At 44.7% G+C, this 24,352-nt stretch overlaps 1 pseudogene; it reads right to left on the bottom strand.

Moving 5' to 3' along the window:
• Nucleotides 1-3,635: 3,635 nt before the first annotated feature.
• LOC128343361 (zinc finger protein 345-like) overlaps nt 3,636-24,352 on the bottom strand; it is a 28,463-nt pseudogene continuing 7,746 nt past the window's right edge.

Raw genomic sequence — 24,352 nt, forward strand, 5'->3', positions numbered from 1 at the left:
AACAATTAAAACACATATTTTAAAAGAGGCTTTTAAATATTTCATCTGATGCTTATACCTGGTCGGGTTTTTAAAAAGTTTTTTGATACATTTTACTTTGAAACTTAATTTTATTAATATTTTTCTTTAAATTGTATCTATTTAATTAGTTTTGTGACACCCCCACTCCCACCCTGAGCAGTAGTGTACTGAGGGGTGGGATATAAATATTTTATTAATCCGCTCCCAGAAGGAGAAGGTAGGGTTGCTGGGACTGTGGATTTCTTCAGTATCCCAGCAAGCTTACAATTTGTGCCTGGCAGGCTAAATGAGGAGCTGGAAGTTGGCACGCAGCAGTGGGGGCAGAGACCAGAGAAGGTAGGTTCTCGTTCGCTCTCTCTCTCCCTCTCTCACACACACATGTTAATGCTCCATCTTTGGTTATATCTGGTAGGTCCTTACATTTTTAGTTTATAATTCTCAATTTTTAAAATAACTTTTAAACAAATTGTTAATTTGAAACTTAATTCTGATTGTGGTTTTAGCCTGACTTTAAGGTGTTAACTGGGTTAATTCTGTTACTTTTATTTTACATTGTTTCTATTCTATTGTTGTGAGCTGCCCCCAAGCAGTAGTGTACTGGAGGGGCGGGGCATAAATATTTTAAATAAATGAGAAGGCACACACAAAAAACCACAAACACACACACACACACACACATCATGCAGTGACTTTGCGGCTGATAAATACTTACAGGTGGGATGGAAACTGAAGGCTGCACCAAGAGTGGTGAGCCCCTGATCTTTCAGTGCTCAGCAATACTTCTCCTGTTCTAATAGGCCAATAGATGTGGACCGACTCTTGGGGGGCTCCCAAGGGCTACCTGGGGAAGGGAAGGTCATCAAAAGTTTCCTCTCTCCTGTGCACCAATGCAGTGAGTTGGGAAGTGCTATTCGCCTGCTCTCTCTCACCGCATCAGTGTTCTTTCTCACATCAGCCCCTGTTCTCTTCAGAGCAGCACCACATTTTATGAGCTCTTCAGTTCATAACACACACACAGGAGTGCCTGGGACATTTTCAATACCAAACAAGTTTATTGTTGCAGAAGCTCTCATTCACTCTATAGCAGTATGTCCACAGAGTCATGTTACCACAATGGGGCTACCTTCTGTCTGTGGGGCTACCTTCAAAGAGTGTTTGGAAACTAGGGATGTGCAAACCAGTTTGACATTGAATGGGTTCGACATTGAACCGATTCAGTTTGAAGGTTTGGGGTTGAGCCAAATCACACCCAGTTCAGCTCAGCCTTGGACCAACCCACCCCACCCCCCCGCCAGGGCCACACATGCGCAATGGGCCTGTGTAGCCATGTCATGGCCCAGGCCATGCAGAAACCCATTGTGCACGTGTGGTGGCCTCCAAAATGGCCACTACAATGAAGAATGCCCAAACCGAGTGGTTTTTGGGAGGGGAACCTCCGTGGACATCTCCCACCCCATGGCCTTGGAGAAGCCCCCTGGAAGGAGTAAGTACTCATATATATTTTTTAAAAACTGAAAATGGTTCATGAACCCACCCCCCTAAACCGAGTGTTCAGTGGGGCGGGCAACACTGAACTGGCCTGGTCCCGGTTTGGACTCGAACAGAACCAGCCAGTTTTGTGCACACCCCTACTGGAAACATTAACAGGGCCAATAAATCTCTTGCATATAAATTTAAATAAAATTTAAGAACTGGTTTTGTGGTAGCAAGCATGAATTGTCCCCATTGCGATGGAGGGTCCAGCCTGGTTTGCATTTGAATGGGAGACTACATATGAGCACTGTAGGTCATTCCCCTTAGGGGATGGGACTGCTCTGGGACGAGCACATGCATGTTTGCATCCAGTAGGTCCCAAGTTCCTTCCCTGGCATCTCCCAAGACAGGGCTGAAACTCCTGCCTGTGACATTGGAGAAGCCGCTGCCAGTCTGTGTAGACAATACTGAGCTAGATGGGCCAGTGGTCTGACTCGGTATATGGCAGCTTCCTATATTCCTAATAGAGCTGGACTAAGCCCTCATGGCATCCTATGTACAGTTCCTTGGATGACTGACTGCAAATAAACCCGAACTACATCTGGCATGTGATTCAGTGCACTCTGCCCCCGACCCAGATCCATAAGCCTCCACCTCCTGGTCCTGCCCTGGACGTGTTTTATTCTGGAAGCTGGACACAGCACCCCCTTTGTCCTGATGTCACCAGCCACCGGGAGGAACCAGAAAAACCTTGGGACACAAAGCAAGTGGGAGCCCTGCTCTAACTTGCAGCAGAACAGTGTCTCTCTCCCTGCTGTGTCGCCACATTCCAGCTGCGGCAAGACCAGAAGGGCAGCCTTGTGCACGGAACGGTCCGCAGCATTTCGGTTTGAATTTGAACTGAATTTGCACCAAACCCCCAGTCCACAAACTGGTTTGTTAGAACCAGCCAGTGGTTTGGTGTATGCTGTTGAACCAGTTTGGCCCAATTTGAGTGCCTTGCTTGTAAAGAAGAATCCAGTAAGCAGTAGTGCACCTGCCGGCTCATGGTGAGGAGGTGGAGTGCTGGCAGGGCCGAGAGGGCCAGTGTCACAAGAATCCCCATAATGCACTGCACACTCGCTTCCTGGCCCCCAAACCTCCTTACTGCCAGCAGAAGCCATCAATTGTCTGGGCGGCCAATCCGCCCGTCCAGCAACAAGGAGAGAATCGTCTGCGGGGGAGGTAAGCTTTTCTAGGATTTCTCCCCTCACCTCTTCAAGTTCTTCTCATGGATTGTGAGAAAGGGTTCAATATGACACTCTACAGCAGGTTCCCAACCTTGAGTCATAAGATGGCCAAGCTGGGAGTGAAGGGAGTTGTAGTCCAACACCATCTGGAGACCCAAGGTTGGGAAACCCTGTTCTGTAGTAACACAGGCATAGCTTAACACGCCATCATATAGTGACGATCTAAGCTCAGTTATATGTTTACAAATGCATATTTTTAAAAATTTACTTATAGGTTTATTCATTTCATTTATATACTGCCCATCCAAAAATGGCTCAGTGTGGTTCACAATCAAAAGTAAGACCATTTAAAATCTTAAGACTACTCATTAAAAACCATTTAAAACCATTAAAAGCCAAGCCGAAGAAGTGGGTCTTCCATGATGCTACCCAGGCACAAATAGAATTTGTGATTCCTAACTTCATGGAGGAAACAGGGTTTTCACACAGGCAGCATGGACCTCAGGCAGACAGTTCTTCTGCTGTTTTTGGTCCCCAAAGTCTCACATTTTAGGGCTTGCCTCCTAGACCCAGTTCTTCTGCCAACTACCAAATCCAATTGCCCATGATTGTCCCACCCTAGGTCCCTATGGCCACACTCTGTGTACATGACCAATGTGGGATTCTTTCTCTATTTTACTTTTACATCATTTTTGCCACACCTATTTACTTTAAGGTGTGGCCTATTCCCCACCCCCACCCCTATTCACCACATACACATATATAAATAGATACATGATTATATCAAGATTTCACGTCAACAGCTGTTACCCCAACAAATTCCATCTATGAGGTTCTACTCATATTTCAAAGCTCGAATTTAAACTTGTAATATCACTTTCCTGGCACTGGGCCTTATTCGCAAAACAGCAAGACCATTCATACTTTATTTACAGTCTTTGACCAAAAAAGGAATAAACATCTTTACATAGTTAAAAGGAAAAATATTAATAGAAAGTCAGTTACACATAAATGGCTAGCAGCTTTTGATTAATAATAGTTACATGTAAAAATAAAATAATGGCATTGGTAAGGCGTAAGTGTATAGGCATAATTTAAAATTAACAGTAAGGAACCCAAAGCTGTATTCTATTCTTTTGAAGTTCTTAATCTGGTGACCACATAACAGAATTTAGTCACAACGTATGAAATAGTTGCATCCTCCTCCAATTCAGTCAGTAATTTGTTTTTATTCTACATGCCTCTGAGTAGGTTTTTATTTGAACCTCTATTATGAGGCTTGGTTTTATCTTAGATAGTCAGCCGAAGTTTTGTCTTCGCTATTGGAAGGCTGTATAAGTTTAGATAAGTGTTAATTGGGCTCTGACGTGGAATACAGGCGATGGGGAAGAAACAAAAAAATAAAATAAATCAAAGCCCAGGTATAAAAATCTCCAAGGTTACAGTAAGGATTCCAAAACTGAAAACAGTGTTGACGCTGCAATACAAACGAAGATTGATACTTTCTATTCAACATCTCAAGCTGTAAGTACAGTGAATGCTCACAGAGATAATGCTGTTAACATAAGCAAAAACTTGGGACTGGAAATGGGGACATGTTTGTTGAAGGACTGTTGTGGTTATGCACAGAAATCCGTTCATGGCAAGACTCAATTCTCTATTCTGAATACAAGTAATCTAAAAGACCCTCTATCTACCGTGTTTTCCCGAAAATAAGACAGTGTCTTATATTAATTTTAGCCCCCCAAAATGCACTAGGGCAATTAGCGGTATATCAGAAATTACTGCTAGGTCTTACTTTCGGGGAAACAGGGTATATCTTCAGATGAGTCTGCAAATCTGACCACCAATTCCACAACAAAAACGCCCACAGCTGTTACAACTGAGGAACTGTTTGTAAGAATGTCTGCTCTCATTACAGAGACCTTGATATATCTTTTTCAGCATTTTTCAAAGATTGACTTGAATATGGACTCTTTAAATGCTGAAGTGAAAAAATTAACCAAGGTAATAATCTCAGGCAATTCATATGGTAGTAAAACTTCACAACCAAACAAAAATAATCAAGGTGTGGATGTTCAGACTCAAACTTCTTTTTTGGAGCCAAAAATAGACCAGTCTTTACTTACTTTGGGGCAAGATAGAATCACAGTACCACCTGAGTCGAATAAAAGAACGTCACATATAATTTACCAATCAAAACAAATCATTCTAATTATTTATCAGAATTGTGTCAATATTCAGCGCTGGTCTACAAAACAAAAAATAAGAGGATCCATAGCTCAAATTTTGAATTTTCATATTCAAGCAGTGGATTTGTTATCCTTTTCAAGATTATATGTGTGAAATCCACGTGTACTCAAACTGCAACTTAGATTTGAACGTACACTAATTCCGGAATCGTTCTTCAGAATGCGGGACTTCTTAAGTAAATGGGAGATTTTCCCCAGAAGGGTATTTAACTCAATCCCATCTAGGAGCCTTGAAGGAAAACACATAAATACTATGAAGAACTTCAAGGATGATAGTTTTACCCAGATCGTTATAGCAAGGAGGGACTTTTACATCGCATTCCAGTGGATACTCGGAACCAGCAAACACAGACAGTGACTGATGGGCAGACAAGGACTCCAAATTCTACAACTGGTCTGCAGTCTATTAACCCAAATGAACTTAATGACTCAGAGTTTGTCACACTTTCAAAAACTGAGGAGCCACTTGATGATATGCACTCCTCCCCTCTAATTACACCCAAAGTATACATAAGATTAGGACAGAGTCCTTGGCTGTGGACGTAAGATTAAACTCCAATGTTAATCCTGAAAGAAGGGGTGGTAAAAGCCCACGCAGGACTTCCATTGCTTTTTCTTGGAACTCCCAACTAGAATATAGAGACCCGGCCACTCAATCACAAAGACTGGATGCATTTACGACTAAGGTCAACCAAAGGCCAACTACAAGGTTTGCGCTAGTGGATGACCCTCACTTTGATAGATTTGCATATCTGTTTGCAACACCATATGCTTCTTCTTCTCCTAGTGGTGATGGCCATGAAGAGTCATCAACCTCAGTTAAAAATTCAGTAAACGAATCTTTAAACTTATTACATCCGCAACTAGACCATTCCTTTCAGGGGAGTTCAGCCCTGTTTACTCCGATAGAAGACCTGCACCTCCCGGAGCACAACGTGACAACTTGCCAATACACTAATGCCAATTGACAATCACATGACTATTTCACGCTTCTTACTTGGAACATTAGTGGCTGACGTAAAAAAATGACGGATCCTGATTTCGTGAACTTTATTTCTGGTTATGACCTAATATTCTTACAGGAGACCTGGATGAAGGATAGTCTTGATCTCCCTAACTATGATGTCTTTTTGATTCCAGCTACCCCAAGTGTGAGGGGGGGCAGAAACTCTGGTGGGTTGGCTACTCTCATCTTTTCAGATCTAAAGGTCAAAGTTAAAAAAAATTGCCTTCTCATAAAAATTCAATGTTGGCAATATTGATAACATCAGATGACTTGTGTCAATGTGTATTTGCCCATACTGAGAGACAGTACTCAAGTTAGGTTGCAGTGGAATTCCGCTGAGTTATATCATAAGCATTTAATTTCCTTATACTCATCAGCCACACTTATTTTGGGGGGCGACTGTAACGCAAGATTGAATCGTAATGATTTGGCGCTCTTTGACGGTATTGCTTTGTGCCCCCCAATGTCTGATGCTAACCCTCATATTTTCACGCGCCTCTCTATAGATAAGGTAGGCAGTTATGCAGGGCGTATGCTAATGCAGACCATCAATAACTTAGACCTATTTCTACTAAATGGTGCTGTCAAAGGTGATCATCCAGGACAATATACCTTCTTTTCTGGGAGCAAACGATCAACTATCGATTATGTAGCAACATCCCGAGATCTCCTTGAAAGGATAATTGAATTTAAAGTCATACCGAGACCCGAAAACGATCACTTTCCTATTATGCTAAGTTGTACCCTGTTGGATTCTGAGTTTAAAAGATCGTTAAACACCGTGTGTGCGTGCAGCAATACAGAGATGGCTATAGGTGTCCAGAGAATTAAATGGTCACAACATTCAGCGCAGATAATTAATTATTGGTGTACCTCTGAAAATGGAATGAGGATACGTGAGCTTTTAGTGCTGTATCTGGGGAATCTGAATTGTAATCCTGACGCACTTACTGAGCAATTAACAGTACACGATGATAATACATTTGCAAATTACGAAGTTTTAATCCACCAACTTAGACCATTATTGACTAGATCACACTCGAAGGATGCCAGACAGCTCCCAAAAAGCAACAAAAAATGGTTCGATCAGGAGTGCGTAGCAGTAAAAAGAGCCCTAGTAAAGTTATCAAAAGGTCTTATACATAACTCTTCTCTACAATTGAGGCAGGAAATGTTACAGTGCAAAAAAGAGTATAAATCTCTCTTAAGATTCAAGCAAAATGCTGCCATGAAAGAACGTTGGGCAGCTGTTATAAACGCTGTAAAAAATGATTTGGCCGGCTTCTGGTGGCTAACCTCAGCCTCTATATGCCCCAATATACAATCTCCACTCTCGGCTGCACAATGGGAGACCTATTTTATGGCACTTTATAATGAACCACCATCACTCCCATCGCTAGAGATTTCACCGACATCCTTACCTCTCTGGCCCAAGGTCACAATCCATGAAATAAAATGTTTAATTAAATCGCCTGGCTATGATTATATCCCCCCTGATCTCTTGCTGTCTAATACAGATTGGTGGGCCCCTATTCTGGCAGAACTATTTACATATATAGATCGAACGGCTCACATCCCTGAAGATTGGGGTCTTGCCATTGTTGTCCCAATACACAAAAAAGGAACGCCGGACGACCCAGGCAATTATAGACCGATAAGTTTGCTCAGCATAATAAGTAAATTGTATGCAAAGCACTTATGTATCAAGCTGTGTGAGTGGATGGATCAGGAGGGCATTACAGAACCAGAACAGGCAGGGTTTACTGCTGGTAGGTCAGTAATGGATCACTGCATCGTATTACAACACTTAATAGAAAGATACGTGCATAAGAGGAAAACATCCCTCTATGCAGCCTTCATCGACTTCCGAATGGCTTTTGACTCTATATCTAGAGGAATTCTCTGGGCTAAGTTATCTAAAACTTCAATTGACAAAAGACTATTGTTACTAATATATAAACTATATGAGAACTCAACCCTCTGTATACGGCTTAATTCTACAGGTCAGCTTTCAAGGAAGATACCCATAAATAGGGAGTTAGACAGGGCTGCATCTTAGCTCCCTTCCTATTCAACTTTTATGTGAACAGTTTAATTCAGCAGCTGCAAGGTTCGGACATACATGCACCTAAACTGGCAGACAAACATCTGCCTATACTCATTAATGCCGATGACGCTGTAATTCTATCGCAAACTAGAATAGGTTTAAAAAGAGCTTTGGGTGTTTTAGTAAGCCATTGCAAGAAGGAACAATTAGTAATAAATTATTCTAAGACAAAAATTCTTTGCTTTAGTTCTAAACATCAGAATTATAACTGGTCAGTTGAAGATCACAATGTAGACCAAGTAAAGCAAATCAAATACCTTGGGATAGTGTTTCAATTCAATGGCTATAAAACAGGCCATATTAGATCGGTAGTGGATACGGCCAAACGCAGTATTATAGCCATTCTGAAATTCTTCTGGTCCCAAGGAGGGAACTACATCCCTGCTGCCATTAAACTTTATAAGGCCAAAGTGATTCCCCAACTCCTTTATGGGACACAATTGGGACCGTACACCAACTTTAAAGATTTGGAAAAAATTCAAACCAGTTTTTTAAGAACTATATTTGGTGTACCCAACTGCGTTTCCAATTCGGTGATACACATGGAGGCAGGCATACTGAAATTGGAAACTAGGGCTTGGCTCCTAAGGATATTTTATTGGCTTAAACTTCATCTGCATCTGTTAGGGCTAATTCCAAAGCTTCTTGCGGCTGAGCCTCAGGCATCTTGGTCTAACAAAACGATAGATAAACTTTGCCAATGCGGCCTATCACCCACTCTATTATTAGAGAGCGGTGAGAACACAGCCCGCAGTCTAGTACGACAGAGATTGGTCGATATAAATATCCAGGAAGAGAAGGCTTGTTTACCATCTTTTTATAAACAAGTATATGCCAAGACGGATCTTATTTACAATCACTTTGAGTAAATTTAGATGGGCCTTCTCCAGGGCTAGGTTCAATGCTTTCCCATCTGCAATGCTGTATGGGAAGTATTTGAAACTATTATATGAAGAACGGAAATGCCCCTGTGGAGAGGCGATCGAAACCATGGCCCACATACTTTTGAAGTGCTCAATATATCAAAACCTGAGATCTCAATTAATCAGCCCACTGTTAAGTGATATGAGGGAACAACCTGAGGATCTTGTTGTCGCATATTTATGAGCAGATAAAGAAACAGCAAGACCATTCTCAGTGATCACTGCTTCTCAATCCCATTTTTGAAACGGTCTCCCTGGACAGAAATGGATGTACGTGCTTTATAGGGGTGAGAGGATAGATAAACCGTTGTCCCAAGGGATTACAATATCTGAGCATTTATATTGTTCTCCCCGTGTGGATTTTCTTATGGGAATGAAGACCTTGTCTGTAACAGAAGCTCTTCCCACATTCTGTGCATTGATACGGTTTCTCTCCTGTGTGGATTATTTGATGATCACGAAGTCTTGAGTTCTGGCTGAAGCTCTTCCCACATTCTGTGCACTGATACGGTTTCTTCCCTGTATGGATTCTTTGATGATTACTAAGGCTTGAGGTCTGTCTGAAGCTCTTCCCACATTCTGGGCACTGATATGGTTTCTCCCTTGTATGGATTCTTAGATGGCAAGTAAGGTGTGAGCTCTGGCCGAAACTCTTTCCACACTCCAAGCATTGGTACGGTTTCTCCCCTGTGTGGCTCCTTTGATGGTAAGTAAGACCTTGTCTGCAACGGAAGCTCTTCCCACATTCTGTGCATTGATACGGTTTCTCTCCTGTGTGGATTATTTGATGATCACGAAGTCTTGAGGTCTGGCTGAAGCTCTCCCCACATTCTGTGCATTGATATGGTTTCTCCCCTGTATGGATTCTTTGATGACTACTAAGGCCTGAGGTGTGGCTGAAGCTCTTCCCACATTCTGTGCACTGATATGGTTTCTCCCCTGTACGGATTCTTTGATGACTACTAAGGCTTGAGTTCTGGCTGAAGCTTTTCCCACATTCTGTGCATTGATACGGTTTCTCCCCTGTATGAATTCTTAGATGGCAAGTAAGGTGTGAGCTCCGGCTGAAACTCTTTCCACACTCGAAGCATTGATATGGCTTCTTCCCTATGTGGCTCCTTTGATGGTAAGTAAGAGCTTGTCTCCAACGGAAGCTCTCCCCACATTCTGTGCATTGATACGGTTTCTCCCCTGTATGGATTCTTTGATGATAACTGAGCTTTGAGGTATGGCTGAAGCTCTTCCCACATTCTCTGCATTGATACGGTTTCTCCCCTGTATGGATTCTTTTATGACTTTTAAGGTTTGAGGTCTTACTGAAGCTCTTCTCACATTCTGTGCATTGATACGGTTTCTCCCCTGTATGGATCCTTTGATGACTACTAAGGCTTGAGGTCTGGCTGAATCTCTTCCCACATTCTGTGCATTGATACGGTTTCTCCCCTGTATGGATTCTTAGATGGCAAGTAAGGTTTGAGCTCCGGCTGAAACTTTTTCCACAATCCAAGCATTGGTATGGCTTCTCCCCTTCGTGGCTCCTTTGATGGTAAGTAAGACCTTGTCTGCAACGGAAGCTCTCCCCACATTCTGGGCACTGATACGGTTTCTCCCCTGTATGGATTCTTTGATGATCATCAAGGCTTGAGCTCTGACTGAAGCGCTTTCCACCCATTGCGCATTGATATGGTTTCTCTCCCGTGTGGATTCTTTCATGGCAAGTAAGGTCTGAGCTGTGGCTGAAACTCCTTCCACACTCTGAGCAGTCATATTTTTTCTTACTTACACGAATTCTCTGATCTGTGTTAAGAGTTGGGGTGCTGGATAAGATTTCTGTACTCTGAGGGTGCTTATTCCTTCTGAATCCTTTGCAATCCATTTTTTGGACAGGAATTTCATGGAAGTCAGAGGAATCGGAAGCAGCAGATTTCTTCACACACAGATAGTCTGCTTTGGTTTTCCTTCTCTGTGGTTCACCCTCTTTCTTGTTCTCACCTCCATCATCTGTATGAATAAAGAGAGGCTTCTAACATGGGGAAAATGGAGCTCCAAATCACAGAAATCCAAATGACTGCTGTGTGAATAAAATAATACATGTGGCTGAGATCCTGACTAAAGTACTCAACAGAAGTCTAACTGAAATTAAGTAGCCTTTTAGAGTAACTCCGGAGTAGTACTATGGAGTAACTTAGTCTGGATGTCAGCCAAATGTCTTTGAGGGAAGCAGGCAGCTTTGTATCTTCTGTGAAAGCTGATATTACAAAGACTGTACTACCAGTACTTTGGACGTAGATGATCCATCCCTAAAAACTCCCCCTTTTTCAGTGAACAGGGTCTCCACAAAACATTTCTCCAGACAGTTCTCTCACAAATGAAGTGGGTCAAAATGGGATTGGAAATCCACATGTGAGTTCTTGACTAGGATGAAAGACCTAATTTGAGCTCTTGAAGAAGTGAGTCAGTGTAAAGGTGTAAGGTGCAAAGGGAACCCCTGTCCTTCCGAGACACCTCCCAGAAATAGTACCCTTATCATATATTGAACCTGGGTGACCCAATGCAATGGCAGATGTGGGGATTCTAGAAGAAGTGCTACTGAATCCAAATGTAACAGAAAGATAGAAGGTTTACGTCTACAGAGTTTGATGGAAACAGTCAAAAGCTCCAGGGGAAGCAGCTATAGAGAAGCTTTGATTTTCCAGACCTGGAATTTTGGATTTTCCAGACAGTGTTTGTGGAATCAGAAGCTTGGCCATTTTGCTCCCTCATTCTGTTCTTAGTCACTGTCCTGGGCATATGCTGATTTTTCTTGCAGAAAAATCAGTGTCTGCTTCTCAGTGTTGTGTGGTAGTATACACACCTATTTGTTGTCCATTGCACTCTGTGTTCCAGAAATTGCACATTTTGTGTTATGTATAACTTATTTTAGCAACTTTTGTGACTATGTGCTTTTAACCTCAATTTTCCAGACAATTGCCCAATCCAGTCTCACCTCCCCGGCATCCCCAGTTAGTCCAGAAAATTGCCTTTGCTCTCTATTCCTATTAGAAGAGGAATTCAGCCCTTTAAGCAAAGAGTTCTTCTATGCCTAGGGAAGGAAAGAGGAATATTGGGATCCCCTTTTATGAAAGAAAGCCACCTTGCACTAGATTTGGTCAGAGAGGGTTTAATACAACTTCAGGAAGATAAGGAAGGAGCCAGATAGAAGGAAGTATTTGTAATGATGCCAGCAAATAGGTGTGCAGCCAATGGGGAATGAGCTATGGACTTCCTTAAAATTTGGATTAAGTGTGTAGAGAACGTATAGGCCAACAGCCCAGCCTTTTGTTTATTTAAAATGAGAGCAGGGCAGGGGAGTCTGAGTGAAACACGGAAGCCTGTCAGATAGGCCAGTAGTCAAAAGGGTTACATAGTGAACTGTTGTCAAGCAGGTGGGTGAAATGAGTGCTGTCTGGAAGCTGCCTTAACTGAAGTGATATTTGGCACACCTTATAATATTCCGATTTGGGGGACTCAAAATCAGCAAAAAGGAATTGGCCTGGGAGCTAAACTAAAGCGTCCCTAATTGGTTCTTGCCAGTCCCTGAAAGGCAGAGAAAGAAGCTTCCCAGCCAGCGCTTAAATCAGGCCTGTTCAACTTAGCACCTCCCAGCTGGACTACAACTCCAATGATCCTCAGCCACAGTGGCCAATAGCCAGGAATTATGGGAGTTGTGGGCCGACATCTGCAGGAGGACCAAAGTTGAGCAGTCCTGGCTTCAATGAAGCGCTGACCAGGGGAAATCGGGAGTGACGCTGAGTGGCCGCTCTCCCAATCCTGGCCACACCCCTGTGCCTGACAATGACAAAGGGGTGTGTGGCCACTACTGGGAAGAGGCACTGTTCGGCCCTTTGCCTGATTCTCCCTGAAACTTGAACAAAGCGCTGACTGGACAGGAGAAGATCCCAGCCAGTGAGTGCTTCATTCAACAGCTGGGTGACGGGGGGGGGGTGACCTGGTGGAGGCATAGGGGTTGCTGTGCCGCCTCCCAGACCCCTGCGGCCCTGGGACATCTGTATATTGTCTTGTACAATGGTGACTATGGCCCCTGTGAGACCAACCATAGGAGCAAAGGGAAGGAGGAGACTTACCCAGAGAGGCCAAATGCCCACAGATTTCCTTCATGACTTCTTTATGCAGAGTCCTCTGGCTGGGATCCAGCAGAGCCCACTCCTCCTCTGAGAAATTCACAGCCACCTCCTCCAAGGTCACTGGACCCTGAAACAGGAAGGGCGTTTTCTCTTTAGAGCTGATGTAGCAATCCAAAAAATATATATAAGGGGAGACTGGTACTACTCAAAGTAACAAAGAAAAAAATACCACCCAATACAAGAAATATAAACACATGCAAAAGACACCAATGCCAATACTCATATAAATGTAACTTCATAAATCACTTAATTACATAAATCACTTAATATATGAATCACTGTATATACATAGCACCAAACCTCCTGATGACCTCACCCAGTGGTTTCATGTAGATATTGAAAAGCATTGGTGACAGAATGGAGCCCTGGGGGACTCCATATAACAGCTCCCGTTCTGAGGAGCAACTGTCACCAAGCTCCACCATCTAGAATCTACCTGAGAGATAGGAACGGAACCACTGCAAATCAGTGCCCCCTATCTGCAACTCCCCCAGGCGATCCAGAAGGATACCATTGTCGATGGTATCGAACGCCGCCGAAAGATCCAGAAGAACCAGCAGAGTCACACTCCCTCTGTCGATTCCCCGGTAAAGGTCATCCGTCAGGCCAACCAAGGCTGTCCCATAGCCAGCTGTAAAGCCAGTCTGAAATGGGTCTAGATAATCAGTTTCCTCCTAAGATTGAAAGACTCTTGGATAAAATACAACAATTTGGTCAGCTGGCTGGATTCTATATAAATAAGACCAAGCCTAAGGTCTTAACTAAAAATATGGATCAGAAAACTAAGGACAGATTCTCTGAAATAAGTGAGTTGAAAGTGGAGAAGAAAGTTAAATATCTGGGGGTCTGGTTATCAAACAATAACTCCTTGTTGTTCATAAATAATTATGTTAAAATATGGAATTCAGTGAAAATTGATCTACAAAGATGGTCCAAAATGAATTTGTCTTTAATAGGAAGAATTTCAGTGGTGAAAATGAATGTTTTGCCTAAAATGTTGTTTCTCTTTCAGACTATTCCCATAATTAACACTTTAACTTGCTTTAAGCAATGGCAGAAGGGCATAACTAAGTTTGTTTGGCAGGGGAAAAGACCAAGAATTAATTTTAAGAATTTAACAGATGCAAAGGAAAGAGGTGGTCTTACCTTGCCAGACTTACTGTAAGGTTATATTTTGATGCTGTTTGTTTGACATGGTTAAAAGAATGGATAACATTAAGAAACCCTAGAATTCTTGATTTGGAAGGATTTGACAGAAGGTTTGGATGGCATGCGTATCTGTGGTATGAAAAAAGTAAAATACATAATGACTTTTTGAACCACTATGTGAGAAGGAGTTTAATGAGGGTGTGGTTAAAATACAAAAATTGGTTTGAACCTAAAACTCCATTATGGATATCTCCAATTGAAGCCTTATCATGTAAAGAAGTAAATATGCAAATGTGTTGGGGTACCTATAGGGATTTGTTACATTTTCAGGAAAAGGATTGTAAGTTAAAAAGTTTAACTGAAATACAAGATTTGGTTAGAGATTGGTTTCAGTATCATCAGTTAAATGAGATATATAAGAAAGACTTTAAAGTTGGATTTGAGGAACAGACTTCAAATTTTGAGAAGGAATTATGTCAAAATGATGAAAAATTAGTTTCTAAAATGTATAAACTGTTGCTTCTGGAGGAGACAAGAGAGGAAGTGGTTAAAACGACTATGATAAAGTGGGCTCAAGATGTGGGGCGTAATATAGAAATGGCAGCCTGGGAAAAGTTATGGAAAAATGATTTAAAATTTACTGCATGTTATGCTATAAAAGAAAATATAAAATGATGTATAGATGGTATCTGACACCAAAAAAAATTGCATTAATGTATAAAAATGTTTCAAACAAATGTTGGAAGTGTGGACATTCTGAAGGCACCTTTTTTCATATGTGGTGGACCTGTGGGAAGGCTAAAGCCTATTGGGATATGATATATAATGAATTAAAGAAAATATTTAAAATGACATTTCCTAAGAAGCCAGAATCCTTTCTGCTGGGAATAACACAAGGTGCAGTCTCTACAACTAATTTAACATTTTTTATGTATGCTTCTACGGCGGCCAGAATTATATATGCACAGAAATGGAAGAGTAGTGATCTGCCTTCAAAAGAAGACTGGCTGATAAAAAAATTTGGAATATGTGGAGATGGCAAAACTTACAGCACTATTAAGACACCAAAACTTGGAATGTTTTAAAGAAGATTGGAAACCATTTTTGTTGTATTTAAAGAATTACTTTCCTAGTATGGACTTTACAGCAGGGTTTGAAATTTAGCAAAAAACTGCAGGTTGGCTAGATTAGCTATGTTTGTAAGGGTTTGAATTTATGTTTTGAATTATTACTATAGCAAGGGTAAATTTTATAGTTGATGATTCACGAAGAGATGTGTGCGGGAAGTCCACCTTTTTTGTGTGTATTTGCAATGAATGATAATATTACTATTGTTAAAATTAATAAAAATTGAATTTGGAAAAAAAAGATAATCAGTTTCCTCCAAGACTGCCTGGAGCTGGTTGGCCACCACCCTCTCAATCACCTTGCCCAACCAAGGGAGATTGGCCTGTAGCTGTCCATCACTAAGGGGTCCAGGGAAGGCTTCTTTAAGAGTGGTCTAACCATTGCCTCCTTGAGGCAGGGGGGCACCCTACCCTCCCTCAGCAATGCATTTACGATATTAACTAGGCCACCTCCAACAATCTCCCTGCTAGATAGAAGCAGCCAAGTTGGGCAAGGATCCAGAGAATAGGTGGTAGGCCGCACCACGCCAAGCAGCTTGTCCACATCCTCAGGAGTCACAGATTGAAACTGATCCAATCTAATACTGCAAGAGGAATCGCTGGACACCTCCTCCATAGACCTTGCAGAAATAGTGGAGTCCAAGTCAGCCCGAATACAGGAGATCTTATTCACAATAACCCATTAAAGGCATCACAGCAGAGCAACTCTGGGGACTGGTTGGATTGAGAAGGAGCAGAAACCAAACTCCTCACAACCTGGGATAGCGCCACCGAGTGTGAACCTGCAGCCGCAATGCGCGCAGACCAGAATCTCTTTTTTGCTGCACACACTGCCACCACATAAGCCTTCAAATGGGTCACATGCTGAATCCTGTTAGATTCGAACTGAGTTCTCCTCCACTTGTGCTCTAGTCGCCTACCCAACCGCTTCAGCCCCCGCAACTCCTCAGTATACCAAGGGGCCATTTTTGCAGCAGGTCGGAAGGAACGCTTAGGAGCAATCATGTCTACTGCCCTGATGAGTTCCCTGTTCCAAGTTCCTACCAGGGCATCGACAGAATCACTGGCCACACCAATGTCAAAATCCTCCAAGGCCTTTTGAAATCCCACTGGGTCCAGCAGCCTTTTTGGACGGACCATCCTAATAGGTCCACCACCCCTGCAGGGGTGGATTGTGGCTGTGAGACCAACCTTAACCAGGTAGTGGTCCGTCCATGACAATGGGGAAACGACAGGCTCCCCCACCCACGGAACACCCCCCTGATCTGAACAAAAGACCAAATCAAGTGCATGGCTGGCAACATGAGTTGGTACAGAAACTAATTGGGATAGGCCCATAGTTGTCATAGCCGCTATGAACTCCTGAGCCGCATCAGACAAGCCAGCCCCAAAGTGGATTTTGAAGTCCCCCAGCACCAAAAGTCTAGGAGACTCCAACACCAACTCTGCGACCAGCTCCGTCAGCTCAGTTAGGGAGTCAGTTGGGCAGTGGGGTGGACGGTACACCAACAGAATCCCCAATCTATCCTTAGTTCCCAGCCTCAAAAATATGCATTTAATATAAGTCAGCTGTCTCACAGGGGCCCTGGTAAGGGAAATGCTATTCTTATGGACCACAGCCACTACACACACACACACACACACACACACACACACACACACACGTCCACTTCCCCTGGCCTGCTCCATGACAGAGTAACCTGGTGGGAGAAGCTGAGCCTACACTGGACCACTCACCTCCCCCAACCAGGTCTCGGTTATACATGCCAGGTCAGCTCCCTCATCCACGATCAAATCGTGGACAATTTCAGTCTTATTCTGAACGATCTGGCATTGCAGATGAGCAAGGCCAGATTCTATGGGTCATTGGAGCTGCTCCCCGAGGCTGAAGAGTTGACGGAAGTGGAAACAGTTACTAAATTACTGACTTCCCTTCCCCTGTAATGGCCAGCTGCTCTGCCAGCGCCAATTCTTCTATTCCCCACCACTACTAATAGCTGCCGCCGAACTGCTAGGCACACCCCCAGCACCATCCCACTCAAGAGAGCCCAAACACATGTCTGTAAGAGGCCTGGCCCAACCCAACCCCCCAGCCCTCAGTCCCACCCCTGAAGGCCCGGCCCCAAAGGCCGGCCCCCTTTGGCAGCCGGCTTCGGCGGCAGCCACCTGCAAGCGGCCTGACAGCCACGCCAACGGCTACACCTATGGCGAGCCTCCTTGCTTTTAAGCTTGCAAGCCCCAGAAGCCACTCCCCTCACAAGCAGTTCCCAGGACAGGCAGCAGGTGGTGGAACTTCAGCAATCTGGGAGGCTGGCAACCAGCCAGCTGGAACTTGGCAGTCGACAAGCAGGCTGCACTCCGTCTGTGCTGGAATGTCCACAGGAGGCAAAGGGGCTAGATGATGAGCCCCAGCAAGACAGATGGAATGGCCCTGTGTTACCTCCCTCTGATAGCATAAGCTAACTGCAAGAGTCACCATTCTTTGAGTGTCAAAGAAAGCACAGGGGAGAGAGGCTGGGTCCACCTCTTCTCCAGCACGATCCCTCTCGTACCTGCACAGAAGCTGTCTCCACTCCGCCACAAAGCGGAGAAGGCCTGGAGTGAGAAGCCAGTGTGATTTCGCCACCTGTGGAGGAGACCAAAAGAGACGCCCAATCATTCAAGAGGCCTGTTCTCACCTGCTTATTTGATATATTATGAATATTTTCTGACTCTGCCTTTCAGCCTAATGCTCTCAAGGTGAGTAACTCTGCATTTTATGAGAATCACATAAACATTTTTTAAAAATAAAAATAGGGCAGAAGAGTAAATCAAAATTAAATCAGCACAATGCAAAAATTCAAGTCAGATTGCATTAAAAGCCAATGAAAATAAAACTGTGTCCAGCTGCTGACCAAATATTTTCACACATACTAAGTCTCAATGACACTGTAAAATCAGCCCACTGGTTTAATGGCTATTCAAGAGAAAGAAGGCAAGCCAAAATATGCCCCCTTAATCCTCAGTTCCCCTGGCCAGCTGCAAGCTGCACTTTTATCTTCCATGGAAGAAGGGAAGGACAAACGATCAGCAGGCAGCCTCCTCCGAAACAAACTTTTCAGTTTCAGGTGGACAAGCTCACCCTGTTAGTCCTTACCTAGCGAGGTGGCACCCCCTTCACTTTCCTGCACAATCCCCCTGAACAGTGGTGTCTCTCCGAGATGTGATGGAGCCTTCTCTGCCTCGGAGAAATCAGGATCCACTTTTGACCGCCTCTGGCCCTGAAAGAGCAGTGTTGATTCCAGAGAGGGATTAGGAAATGCTTTCTACTACTACTACTACAAATATTTATATACCGCTCTTCAACCAAAGTTCTCAAAGCAGTTTATATATAGATAAATAGATAAATAAAAATAAAAATAAAATAGCACCCTGTCCCCAAAAGGCTCCCAATCTAAAAAGAAACATAAAGGTAGACAGGCAGCAGCCTCTGGAGAGATGCTGAGCTGGGGTTGGGTAGGGCCAGTTGCTCTCCCCCTGCTCAATAAAGAGAATCACCACTTTTAAAATGGTGCCTCTGCTCAGTTAGCAGGAACCTGCAATACAATCTTCCTTCTGGATGCTGCTGCATTTTTCAGCAGATATGTCAGTAGAAACTAGGTTGCTCACCTGTAACATTGGTTCTTCTAGTGGTCATCTGTCCTTTTACACTAATGGGCTATGCGCCTGTGCAGAGACCTCATCGGAATCCGACACCCTAAATTTTCCTGCTTTGGGTGGGAACCCCGCCCTCAGCCCCTATATCCATCCATCCAATTTCTATACCGCCCTTCCAAAAATGGCTCAGGGCAGTTTACACAGAGAAATAATAAATAAATAAGATGGATCCCTGTCCCCAAAGGGCTCACAAGCCCCTATATGTGGCTGTGCCACTCCTCATCCCCTCAGTCACAGAGTCTGGCTTCAGTGAACCCTGCGGGGAGGACATGTAAAAGGACAGGTGACCACTAGAAGAACCAACGTAACAGGTGAGTAACCTGTAGTTCTTCAACGTGGTCTCTGTCTTTTACACTCATGGGCTCAAAGCAAGTTAGCACCCAAGGAGGAGGGAAGACAGAAACAAGATGTAATCTGCCAGAATTATTTATTTCAGAAACAAGTACATCAACTGAAAATGGACTGCATGACACTCCTGCCAAATACAGCATCATTCCGTGCCCTGGCATCAATAGCATAATGATGGATAAACGAATGGGGTGAAGCCCGGGTAGATGCCCAACATATAGCGTCCAATGGGACTGCATGATCAAAGGCAACTGAGGCCGCCACAGACCTAACTGAATGTGCCTTAATGGTTGCAGGCAACTGCTTATGAGCCAATTGATAGCAAAGTTCAATTGTGGAAATTGTCCATCTAGACATAGATTGGACCGAGACCTTTACACAGTCCATCGTACAGAACAAACAAGGAAGGAGTTTTCCTCCACTCAGCAGACCTCTGGACATAGAAGGATAATGTCCTTCTAACATCCAAACGATGTAACCTTCTCTCAGCATCGGAGGAGGATTCGGAAAAAACACTGGCAAAGTGAACGGGGACAAACGCTGAAACATAGACACCACCTTAGGCAGGAATGGGACAGCTGGCCTGAGTACAACCTTGTCCTTATGGAATTGAAGGTATGGTTGGTCAACCCTCAGGGACCTCAACTCACTTACCCTCCTGGTGGAGGTTAACGGCCACCAAAAAGGCAACCTTCCAGGTAAGGAGACATGGATCAATTGAAGCCAAAGGCTCAAAGGGCGGCTGTGCCAGCCAAAACCACCAATAGATCCCAGGCTGGTGACATGACAGGATCGTCTGGAAACAAATGTGACAAACCTCATAGGAAACATTTTTCCACCGGGTCCTTAAACCATGAGGCCCAGTGTGAGGGGCAACGTGCCACAACGGCGGCCAAATATACCTTAAGGAATGAAAGCTTTAAACCAGATTCCTTAAGGGACAGCAGATAATGGCATCTATCTTGTACAGAAGGATTAAACGCATCAAACCCATGCAATGAAGCGAATGAACAGAAACGAGTCCACTTGTGATCGTAGGACTTCCGTGTGGACTGCTTCCTAGCAGCAACCAAACTTACTTAAGTCTCAATGGGATGTGGAAAGGACCTTCCATGCCGTCAGATGGAGAGTCCGAACATCTGGTTGGAGCACCCGTCCCCCTTCCTGCGACATCAGGTCCGGTAGGGCTGGCAGGCGTATCCAATCCACCACCAAGTGCCTCAGGGCCGGAAACCAAGGCCTCTTGGGCCACCACATGGCTATCAGGATTGCCCTGGCCCAATCCACCCTCATTTTGTGCAGGACCCTCGAAATGAGGGGAAATGGGGGAAACACATACAGGAGAGGGCCCATCCAAGATAGGATGAAGGCATCACCCAGGGAGCTCTCTCCTTCCCCTCCACTGGAGCAATACTGGCACATTGAGCATTGTCTCAGGAAGCAAAAAGGTCCAGAGCAGGGACTTCCCATTTTACAAATATGTCCCTGAGAACACCTTGGTTCAATGCCCACTCATGGGAGACCACCTTCATCTTGCTCAAAGTGTCCGCTTGGACATTCAGAGAACTTTGTATATGAATCGCCTGAGGCAACACCGCATGTGCCATGCACCAATGCCAAAAGGTCCAGAGACAGGAACAGAAGGCTCCTAGAGGACGATTGACGTAGTCATGTCGATTGACGTAGGCTTTCGCTATTGTATTGTCTGTTCGATTGTCACTGAGTGACCCCCAATCATGGGCAGGAAGCCCTTGAGAGCATTGAAAATGGCCAACAGCTCCAAATAATTGATGTGTCGCGTCCTCTCCCTGGGGGATCAGTGTCCGCTCAGGAAAAACACTTCCAGGTGCGCCCCCAAACAAGCTCCACGGCATCTGTCGTGATCACCCATCGGGATCGGGAAGTGTGAAAGGGTGCACCGATGTTCAGGTGTCGAAACTCTATCCACCACCCCGCTGTCGCCCGTACCCATCGAGGGGGCGTGCGCTCTAGATGGCCCAGGTCCCGAAGGAGATCGGACACGTCCAAAACCCATCTTTGGATAATACGCATTCGAAGGCATGCTTGAGGCAGTATGTACATAGTGGCCACCCAATAGGCACTGTACTGATCACATAGTCTGCAGGCCTCCCACTAAGAAAGCCACGGCTAGCCTCCTTAGAGTACATATATGGGCGTCCGGAAAGAAGACCTTTTCTAGGGTTGTCTCGAATATCAGCCCTATGAACTGTATCTGCAGGCTCGTTCTAACTGCAATCTCTTGAAATTTATTTGGAAACCCAAACCCTGCATGGTATCTATGATCAACTCTAGGGCGTACAGGACTGCCCATCTGGTGCTTGCTAGGATGAGCCAATCGTCTAAGTATAGGAGCACCTGCAACCCTTTCTCCTGCAGGAAAGCCACCCCTGGGGCTAGACATTTCATAAAAACCCTCGGTGCCGTCGTGAGACCGAATGGCAAAGCTTTGAATTGATAGGGGATCCCCCCCCCCCGCCCCTGATCTGGAAGCACAGATACTGGGGGCGTATCAGACGTGGTAATACACGTCTTTCAAGTCCAAAGAGATCATCCACATGTCTTTTTCCAGGATAGTCATAATGGTCGATACCGATAGCATCCAAAAATTTTGGTGCAACAGATGCCTGTTCAGGGCCCTGAGGTCCAGTATAGGATGCTGACCCCCGTCCGGCTTCGGTATGATAAAGTACCGAGAGTAGAAACTGGTTCTGTCCGGATTGGCGACCTTCTCGATCGCATCCTTTAATAGGAGCATTACAACCTCCTGTTCTAACTCTGGATTGCACGTAGTAGTCACAACCCCGGGCATGGGAGGCATACCGCTGAACTTGAGAGCTTAGCCCAAATGTACGATCGTAAGGACCCACTGGTCCATAGTCACTCTGCCCCAGCTTGCCGAAAATTGGGCCAGGCAAGTCCAGAAGGGCCTCGAATCATTGTTTCTTTTGAGAAGTACTTGGACGCTGCTTCTGGAAGGACGGCTTACTAGGCTGGGGGCCCGGGTTGTATCCTGACTGGAAGTTGTTGCCACGAAAGGAATGTCCAGACGGAGATTGCTGTTGAGAAGGGGTCTTTTGTGTTTGATAAGGCGAACACTTGGAAGTTTTCTGTTTAGTGTTTGAGGATGAGCATGACATTGAGCATGCCGTGCTCCTCAACTTCTGCACTTTCTGGAGCGTGTCATCTGTCTGCTCCGCAAACAGGTTAGAGCTCTCAAAGGGCAGGTCTTTGACCCTAGCACAGGCCTCGTAGTTCAGTCCAGATGATTGCAGCTAGGGGTGTACACAAAATGATTTCTGTGTTTTGATTTGGACCCGAATCGAAACACCCGTTTCATTTCAGGTCTGAATCTGACCCCCGCGAAACACCTGTTTCATTTTGTACTCAAATTTTTCCGAGTCGATTCGGATTTTTAGAAGGGTCTCGGGGCAAAAAGATGTTTCTGGCATTGGCATATAAGCACCTATAACGCTGAATCAGCTGGCACAGGCTTCCGTCTGCTCTTTATGTGGTTCTGCTCTGTCACCTTTTGTTTTATCTGAATCCTTTGCAGCCTCACACTTTAAAGGATGGCTTATGCCAAACTGGATACTGCCCAGCTCCCATCGGCTGTTCCTCAGGCGTCATTTTAAAAGCTGCTCCGCAACCTTTTTTATTTTAAGTGCCAGTAGTCTGGTTCCATCTTGGTTCAAGTGCAGCCCGTCCCTTTTGTACAGGCCTTGCTTGCCCCAAAACGTATCCCGCTGCCTAACAAATCTAAACCCCTCCTCCCAGCACCGTCGTCTCATCCACACATTGACACCCCTCAGCTCTACCTGTCTCACTGTACATGCGCATGGAACAGGTAGCATTTCTGAGAATGCTACCTTGGGGGTCCTGGACTGCAATACGCTACCTATCAGCCTAAATTTGACTTCCAGGACCTCCCAACTACATTTCCTCACATTGTAGGTGCCGACGTGCACCACGCCAGCTGTCTCCTCCCCAGCATTGCCTAAGAGCCTATCTAGACACTGTGTGATGTCCGCAATCTTCACACCAGTCAGGCAAGTCACCGTGCGGTCAACACGCAGGTCACAAACCCATCTCTCTATCCCCCTAATGATCGAATCACCCACTACAAGGAGGCCCCCACCCCCCAGAGGAGTATCCCCTGTGCGAGAGGATATGGGCTCATCTTCCACAGAAGGGGTCCCTTCTAAAGGAGCATTTCCCTCTTCCTCAGACCGATGTCCTCCTTGCCCGAGACCTTCATTCTCCCTGCCAGCAGAGGAGCTGTCAGCCCTGGAGTAGGGTGCCTCTACCATGTTCCTGAAGGTCTTGTCTGCATACCTCTCTGAGCTTCTCTAGATCCACCACCTTGGTCTCAAGGGAACGAACTTGTTACGAGAGCCAGGAGCTCCTTGCACCGAGTACACACCCATGAATTCTGCCCATGGGGCAAATAGTCACACACGTGGCACTCTGTGCAATACACTGGGAAGTGCCCCCTCCCCTACTGACTTTCTATCTTCATACTGGTTTTGTTGGATGTTTACAATATTTAGAGATAGTCAGTTAGAAGGACAGGTATCAGCTGTAATGGTCAGCTATTTAACTGTCCAAATAGCCTTTCTCAAGAATACGAGGGAGGGATTTGTACTTACGTTCCTCTTCTCCACCGGTCTCCTTGTGATCACCGGGGCTTGTTCCAGGTTCCCCCACACACTTCCTGCTAAAATTCTGCAAAATTCCAATGTCCTATTTGCTATCCCTGTACGCTATGCTCTTGGGCCTTCACCTTTTATGTAGAGAGCAGGCTTCCAGCTGAGACACA

Source organism: Hemicordylus capensis, chromosome 2 (assembly GCF_027244095.1).
Source record: "Hemicordylus capensis ecotype Gifberg chromosome 2, rHemCap1.1.pri, whole genome shotgun sequence".
Taxonomy (NCBI): domain Eukaryota; kingdom Metazoa; phylum Chordata; class Lepidosauria; order Squamata; family Cordylidae; genus Hemicordylus; species Hemicordylus capensis.